The sequence below is a fragment of the Procambarus clarkii genome, chromosome 54 (genome assembly GCF_040958095.1).
Source record: "Procambarus clarkii isolate CNS0578487 chromosome 54, FALCON_Pclarkii_2.0, whole genome shotgun sequence".
Classification (NCBI taxonomy): Eukaryota; Metazoa; Arthropoda; class Malacostraca; order Decapoda; family Cambaridae; genus Procambarus; species Procambarus clarkii.
The window spans coordinates 3,074,951-3,083,994 of record NC_091203.1 but is presented as its reverse complement, the minus strand read 5'-3'; positions in this window follow the sequence as shown (position 1 = coordinate 3,083,994).

Sequence of the window (9,044 nt, the reverse complement as noted above, 5' to 3'; positions counted from 1 at the left end):
TCAGTTTCCACCTGTGTCCCCTTGTGCGTGTTCCCCTTGTGTTAAATAGACTGTCTTTATCTACCCTATCAATTCCCTTCAGAATCTTGAATGTGGTGATCATGTCCCCCCTAACTCTTCTGTCTTCCAGCGAAGTGAGGTTTAATTCTCCTTCTGGTGTAACCAATGACTTGTCTACTAAAGGGACAAAGTCAACCAGAGAGATAAGGTGTCTGTTCTGTAGTCAAGAACATGCCACCTACCAATGCACTGTTTATCCTAACTTTAATACCAGGATTAAACGGTTACAAGAAATACACAGGTGCACCAAGTGCATGGGCTCTCATGATCCCAGTAAATGTGTAGTGCAACTACGTTCATGCAGTAGATGCAACAAAGGTATACATCATTATGCCTTATGTAGAAAAACTTCTACCCAATCCATGACAACTGGGGAGAATTCCACGAATTCTACCACAGTACAATATTGCAAGGTACATCAAGAAATAAATGTACTTGCTACTGAGTCAGGCAATAATACCACTCTGCCTACAGCTCAACTTAGATTAATTAACAGGAAATCTAGAGTTAACGCTAGAGGTCTTTTTGATCAAGTATCACAGAAAACCTTCATTACACAACAATTAGTCGAGCAGTTAAAATTAAAACCTGCCAAAAGTGTGAGATTGAATATTTCTGGTTTCTTGACTAATAGTGGACCTCGTGAATACCAAGTAGTTAAGGTATTAGTGAGACTTGGATCTTCCACTAGTCCAATACAAGCGGTAGTAGTAGACAAACTTCCTACAGACCTGCAGGTCACAGGATTAGCTCGCACTGCAAAATATCTTAAACGAAACCGCATGAGGCTAGCAGACTACAAAATAAATTCTGACTGCCTCACTGATGTTGGAATACTTATAGGCGTTGACCATTATTATAAATTTATAACAGGATGCACCAGACAACACGGAATGAATTTGTTGTCATCTGCTGGAGGCAAGTTGCTTACTGGACCGGTGCTTTTCCAACAAAATCCAGCGTCAACCAACCAACAATCTAACAATACAATAGTGGCGTGACTAGGCTTGGAACAGTCACCCCCTACATTTCAGAGAAATATCTGAAGATATTGAGTCTGATCCACCTGTATATCGTCTGTGGGATTTAGACACTTTAGGTATTATCCCTGAACAACCAAGCCCTGATGATATGTGGACTTACCAGCAATATCTGGATACAGTTGTCTATAAAGATAAACAATACTGGGTGAGACTACCATGGAAGTTGAATCTTCCACAACTTCCAGTTAATTATTTCATGGCAGCTTCACAATTACAGTCTCAATTAACACGACTGAAGAAGCAGCCAGACAAACTGAACATGTATCATCAACTAATCCAACAACAACTCAACAGTAAATTTATCGAGGTTGTTGATAATGATGACCGAAAAATAGGTCACTATTTACCCCATCACGCTGTGGTGAAAGATTCATTGACGACACTAATACGTATTGTCTTCAATTGTAGTGCTAAAGTGAAGCCAAACAGTGTGTCCTTGAATGAATGTCTCCAAACGGGACCTAGCCTAACACAAAGGCTACATGATGTGTTATTACGATTCCGAACTGGTATTTTTGCTTATACTGCTGATATCAGTAAAGCTTTCCTTAGAGTAGGTTTACAAGAGGAGAATCGTAATTACACCAAGTTTCTCTGGATTAAGGACCCACTGGATCCTAACAGTGATATCATAACTTATCGTTTTGCCTCAGTGCTGTTCGGAGCGACTTCCTCCCCGTTTCTACTTCAAGCAACATTAGATACACATTTGAGGAAGTCAAATAATCCTTATAAGGCAGAAATCAGTGACAACTTGTATGTCGATAATTTCTAGGGAACTACAAATGATCAATCCAATTTGGTAGAAATCTACCATGAGGCTAACCGTGAGTTGTTAGGAGCCAATATGCCACTACAATCATGGGCCTCAAATAATAAATCATTAAACCAGATAATCGAGAAAGAGTTTCCGGGTTATCAGGTACCTAATCAATTAAAAGTTCTGGGTGTGGAATGGAACACAAGTACTGACGAGATGAATGTCAAGTCCGTACAAACCGATAATTCATCCCTTACCATGAGAAAATTACTCTCGTATGTCAGTCAACCATTTGACCCTTTAGGCTTACTTAGTCCTATATTAATAAGGAGCAAACTCCTAATGCAGGAATGCTGGCAGAAACATATGGGATGATCCGTTGCCAATTGAGTTGCAAGATAAATGGCAGATACTCACAACGGATTTCAATCAGTTAGGTGTTTTGAAATTTCCTCGTAATGCTTCAGGACAAAACTTGCCCACAAATTTGCACGTTTTTTGCGATGCCTCTGGCAAAGCGTATGGCGCTGTAGCCTACTTAGTCAATAGTGCAGAATCAATTTTGCTCACATCTAAAGCAAGAGTTGCTCCCATTAAGAAGAGATCTTTACCTCAAATGGAGTAACTGCATTGCTGGTGGGAGTAAGATTGGCTCATTGCCTGACCAAGACACTCAATAATATCCACTTTGGTGAAATCGTCGTGTGGTCAGACAATGAGGCAGTCTTACAATGGGTAAGAAACAACAACAATAAAACTTCCTACGTTAGTAATCGTGTTAGGGAAATTCATGAATTATCTGCTGGATATAAATTCAGACATGTTCCCACTAAGGACAATCCTGCAGATTATTTATCTCGAGGATTGACACTAAAACAACTTATCAAGTCTTCGATGTGGTTTAATGGACCTTCATGGCTTGTTAGTGGTCAGTGGCCCAAACAAAAGCCACAAGTCATAGTGACCAATATCACTACTCCCATGAAAGAACCAGAACCTCATTGAATCTCAGCTATTAATCCTCACAATTATTCTAACTTGAGTAAGTTATTAAAAGTGACAGCACATGTGTTTGACTTTCTTGCTAAGATAGGAATCAGACATAAGTTTCCCAATCCTATCCTCTACTGGATCAAACGTGCACAGCAAGAGACATATGGAAGTGAATATGAAAATCTTCCAGATAAATTAACCAAGTCTCTAGGTATCTGGTATGATGCCAACACTCATAATATATTAAGGTGTGGAGGACGTTTGCTTCATGCCAAAATTGATCTGGATACAAAGAATCCAATCCTTCTACCACGTCACCACATCATTACCAAACTTCTAGTTTTACATCACCATCAATATAGTACTTTACATGGTGGAGTGTTAGACACTCTCACCGACCTTAGACAGAAATATTGGCTTCCTCAAGGTCGTCAAACAGTCAAATCAATTATTAAATTCTGTGTGATCTGCAAAAGATACGATGCTCGAGTGTGTCCTTACCCAGGACCTCCACCACTCCCTGAAGAAAGAGTAGTTCATCTTCGTCCCTTTGAGACCACTGGTGTCGATTACACAGGAGCCTTACTTCTCAGTGGCAATCCAGATAAGATACCAGTGAAAGCTTATATTTGCCTCTTCACGTGTGCTACCACGTGAGGCGTACATCTAGAAGTGACTTCGGACATGAGTGCTGAAGCCTTCATCCAAGCTTTTCGTAGATTTGCATCTCGCAGATCCTGTCCCAAACTAATGATATCGGACAATGGTTCAAATTTTGTAGCAGGAGAAGCCTGTCTGCGAGAGGTATGGAATCATCCAGAAGTGCAGTCAGTCCTGCAGAGACGACAATGCCACTGGAAATTTATTGCTCCCAGAGCCCCCTGGCAAGGTGGGTTCTACGAACGTATGATAGGAACTGTCAAGAAGTGCTTAAGGAAGACCTTGCATCGACAGAAAATTAGTTACTCCGAATTCCAAACACTTGTCGTGGAAATCGAGGCGTGAGTCAACAATCGCCCATTAACATACCTATCAGATGATTTCTCACAGAGAGAACCTCTGAGTCCCTCACACTTAATACGGGGAGGCCTGCTGAGCCCTCTAATACCTTTGGCAGAAGAGGAACCCGTCGACCCTTCACATGTAACTAGGAGTGACTTAGTAGAAAGTTACCAACATCTTTCAAGAGTAATTGAAAGGTGGAATGAGGTGTGGACTCGAGAGTACCTCACAGCTCTACGAGAGTACCACTACGGAGCTTCGAGTCCCTATAATAAAGTACAACTTAAACCAGGAGACCTAGTATTGGTTGACAGTGATGGACCAAGGTCCGAGTGGCCCATAGGCAAAATTGTTGCTATCCACCCAGATCACCAAGGCATCCTGAGAGTAGTCAAGGTTTTATGCCGAGGCAACACTACCCTAAAAACCTTAGAGAAGTTGGTACCTCTCGAATTAGCAGAACGAGAGTGTTTACCAGAACCAGCTTCACCAACAGTTTCCGAGGACAACAATTCTGATCCACCGAGCAACCGCCCCACTAGAGCTGCTGCTCAACAATGCAAACGGAAACTACAAGCCAATTATAGCTCCGACCAAGAGCAAATAATTTCCCATCCAATTTAACTAATCATGATGATACTGTGTTGTGGTGTCATGTAACAAATCGTTACAAGTCACAATGACCCAGAACATTCTCATCACAGTGGATTCTCAGTTACTTTAAATTGTGTGATTTAATTCTTAATTTGTTGTATAGGCTATTAATAATAACATTATTTCGTCTAGAGTATCTGAGAGTTTACAAAACTTTAAGACTTAGTAACATAAACATTACATGTCATAGCGACACCAGTCCCAGAGTTTATTGTAGGCTTTATTAGTCATTAACTTTAGATGATTTCCAATAACATGTTCCATTCAACATGAATTTCTTTGCAAGACTTAAGTTTCTTGTATGTCCTTGACAATTACGGGACATCCATTATGTGTGTACTAACATACTAACATATTAACATTAATACTAACTTCGGGATAGGTATGTCAGTACTCAACATTGCACTGCGACCCGAGAAATCTCCCCCCGGAGTTATGTTGGAAATTTCCAACACTAATACAATACTATTGTATTATAATAAATCAGAATTAAAATATACTAATTACAGTAGTTACTAAAACTTACTAACAGTAATGTTCACATAAACTAACTATTATATCTGCATATGGATACTGGAATTCTTACGAAACCAAGCACCAGTATTGCGTCAGATTATATCTAGTTAAACACGTTTATAGTCAGTGTGTTAGAGAATTGAATGTGATTCTCTAAAATCATCAGTATTCTGTGTGATAATTATTTATGGATAACATAACTCCCAGATAATTCTAAATCGAGAGTTTTTAGTTACAATTGTTATCAAGTAAGAAATTTACCGTCACGCGTGAATGCCATGGAGAAAACTAAAATCTTCTCCATTTCTTGTTTACCACCATGAGACGAGAAAGTAATAATATTTAAATCCCTAGAATTACAACCCAGTCTTTATTAAAGTCTTTCAGCCACAATTGCGCGAAATAATATTATTCGTGATAAATAATTTCTGTGGTGAATGCGGGGACGCAGGTTGAAGAGGGAAGAGAGACGCCATTGTGTGTGTGGAGTGGTGAACTCGTGTTGCGGAATTGAGCAACAAAGGTCGTGTCGTCAGAGTCTGAGTCACGTGAAGTTGGGATTAACATCAAGAATTACACTGATACTCAACCCAGAATGAATAATTATTATTCTACGTGATCTGCAGTGCTCGGTCAACTAATAACGCGTCGATATTCAAGCCAAGCTATCAACCACGTGTACGACATTGTGGAAGTTTGAGACTGAGACGCGATACCGGCATGCTTCAGCATAATTTGCACCTTTCGATAAGTATATAGTTCTTTTTTGATGCATCATTAGAGATTGTATATGTCGTGGGCAGCCTGTCGTTATATCAAACGATTACAAAAAATCCAACGTTAGTACCGCACTAATTTTTATTTTATATTTCATGAATATTGAGATTTAAGTAGCCTAGTTCAATGCTACGTAATATCCCTTAAATTACAGCTCGTATGTGAGGAGTCAACGAGCTGTTACCTACATTCGTGTTATTCACCTCTAAGGGCTTCTACGTGGAATTCCTGAGATCACGAGGACGAGGCGTGAATGATGTCATAGAAATCGTCATAAAGCTAAGAGTTTTTGTACACATTTAATTACTCCAATTTTTGCATTTTGTTCATGACTCTATCAAGTTGAATACTGGTCATGTACACTGGAGATAATATGTGTATATTTAGATGATTGCTTTCTAATGCTAATAATCTTTATAATTTCTATTGGTAATCGCCTATTGATTCTCTAATATTTTGGTCACAATATTATTTATCAAATAATGAACTTGTGTACGAACCACAATAGTTCCAAGACGTATATGAAGTTCTAGCAATACCCCTCCAATGTAGGTGTTTGAGGCGCAGACTTTAGTTAATTAACCATACAGCCCATTAATTATTTAAGTGATTATGCTTTCTAATATTTATCCATAGACACTGGTTCTTCCTTGTGTTTCTAATGATCACTTTTTATTAGTTTCCCTCTTTTCTTAAAAGTGGGTGGTCCTTCGTAATTAATTTCATAAATTTAATAATTAAATAAATTGAGTCAAGCCCAGATATCCCACAATGTCGTATCTAGTAGCCAGAATGCACTTCTCAGCCTACTATGCAAGGCCCGATTTGCCTAATAAGCCAAGTTTTCCTGAATTAATATATTTTCTCTAATTTTTTTCTTATGAAATGATAAAGCTACCCATTTCATTATGTATGAGGTCAATTTTTTTTATTGGAGTTAAAATTAACGTAGATATATGACCGAACTAACCAACCCTACCTAACCTAACCTAACCTATCTTTATAGGTTAGGTTAGGTTAGGTAGCCGAAAAAGTTAGGTTAGGTTAGGTTAGGTGGGTTAGGTAGTCGAAAAACAATTAATTCATGAAAACTTGGCTTATTAGGCAAATCGGGCCTTGTATAGTAGGCTGAGAAGTGCGTTCTGGCTACTAGGTACGACATATATATATATATATATATATATATATATATATATATATATATATATATATATATATATATATATATATATATATATATATATATATATATATATATATACATATATATATAATATATATATTTATATATATATATATATATATATATATATATATATATATATATATATATATATATATATTATATATATTAGTATATTTTGGTAGCAGTCTTTCCTGTAGACATATATTATTAAATATGACCGAAAAAGTCATATAAAACCAGAAAAACGGCCAGCCTACTCATGAGAAACTCTCCAGACACAAAACAGAACGCTTTAAAAGAGACTAACGTCATCTATGCCTTCAAATGCCCACTTGGGGACTGTAAGCTCCAAAAAACCCAGTATATAGGCAAGACAACAACATCTCTTTCTAGGCGTTTAACGATGCATAAGCAACAGGGCTCCATTAAGGAACATATAATCTCTTCCCATAACCAAACCATCGCCAGAGAAATCCTAGTAAACAACACAGAAATCATCGATAGATACAGCGATAGCAGGCGGCTTGACGTTTGCGAGGCACTACACATCAAGAAGTCAACACCAGCAATCAACAGCAAATTATTGCACAATTATATTCTACCCACCTCAAGACTCCGCTCCAATATAGAAGCATCAAGAAATATGGACCAATAGGCTTTCTACAAACACTTCTATTCAATACCCATTGTTTCTGTTCTGTCTTGTGTTGATACTTTTAATACCCTATTAATATCCCCTCTTGTTCTGTCTTGTGTTAATGCCACATCACCCCTCCCACCTCACTCAAATGTAGATATAAAATCAGAGATACGTAAGTTCTAATCAGTTGTGTATTTGTGAAGTCTTTGAAAATGTAATAAGTTTTACGAAACGCGCCCGTGTCGCGTCAGACTAGAAATAAAAATGAATTTTGGAGAAGTGATTTTTGATTTACCTCCAACAGTGAAGCGTAATGTACGAAAGATTGAGAAAATTCGTGTTAGAATTATTAATCTTACTTTTTCGGTCATATTTAATAATATATATTATATATATATATATATATATATATATATATATATATATATATATATATATATATATGAGAAAGCTGCATGAATGCACAAGCCATGTATCACTAAGAACTCTTTGACCCGGCCAGGATTCAAACCCATGCCGTCCAGGATCACCCCTAAATGGCATGGGTTCGAATCCTGGCCGGGTCAAAGAGTTCTTAGTGATATATATGTATATATATATATATATATATATATATATATATATATATATATATATATATATATATATATTATATATATATATATATTATATATATATATATATATTATATATATATATATATATATATATATATATATATTATATATATATATATATATATATATATATATATATAATATATATATATATATATATATATATATATATATATATATATATATATATATATATATATATATATATATATATATATATATATATATATATATATGTCGTACCTAGTAGCCAGAACGCACTTCTCAGCCTACTATGCAAGGCCCGATTTGCCTAATAAGCCAAGTTTTCATGAATTATTTGTTTTTTGACTACCTAACCTACCTTACCTAACCTAACCTAACTTTTTCTGCTACCTAACCTAACCTAACCTATAAAGATAGGTTAGGTTAGGTTAGGTAGGGTTGGTTAGGTTCGGTCATATATCTACGTTAATTTTAACTCCAATAAAATAAAATTGACCTGATACATCATGAAATGGGTAGCTCTATCATTTCATAAGAAAAAAATTAGAGAAAATATATTAATTAACGAAAACTTGGCTTATTAGGCAAATCGGGCCTTGCATAGTAGGCTGAGAAGTGCGTTCTGGCTACTAGGTACGACATATATATATATATATATATATATATATATATATATATATATATATATATATATATATATATATATATATATATGTATATATATATATATATATATATATATATATATATATATATATATATATATATATATATATATATATATCGCGCTGGCCCCTTCGTTTTGCCGCTA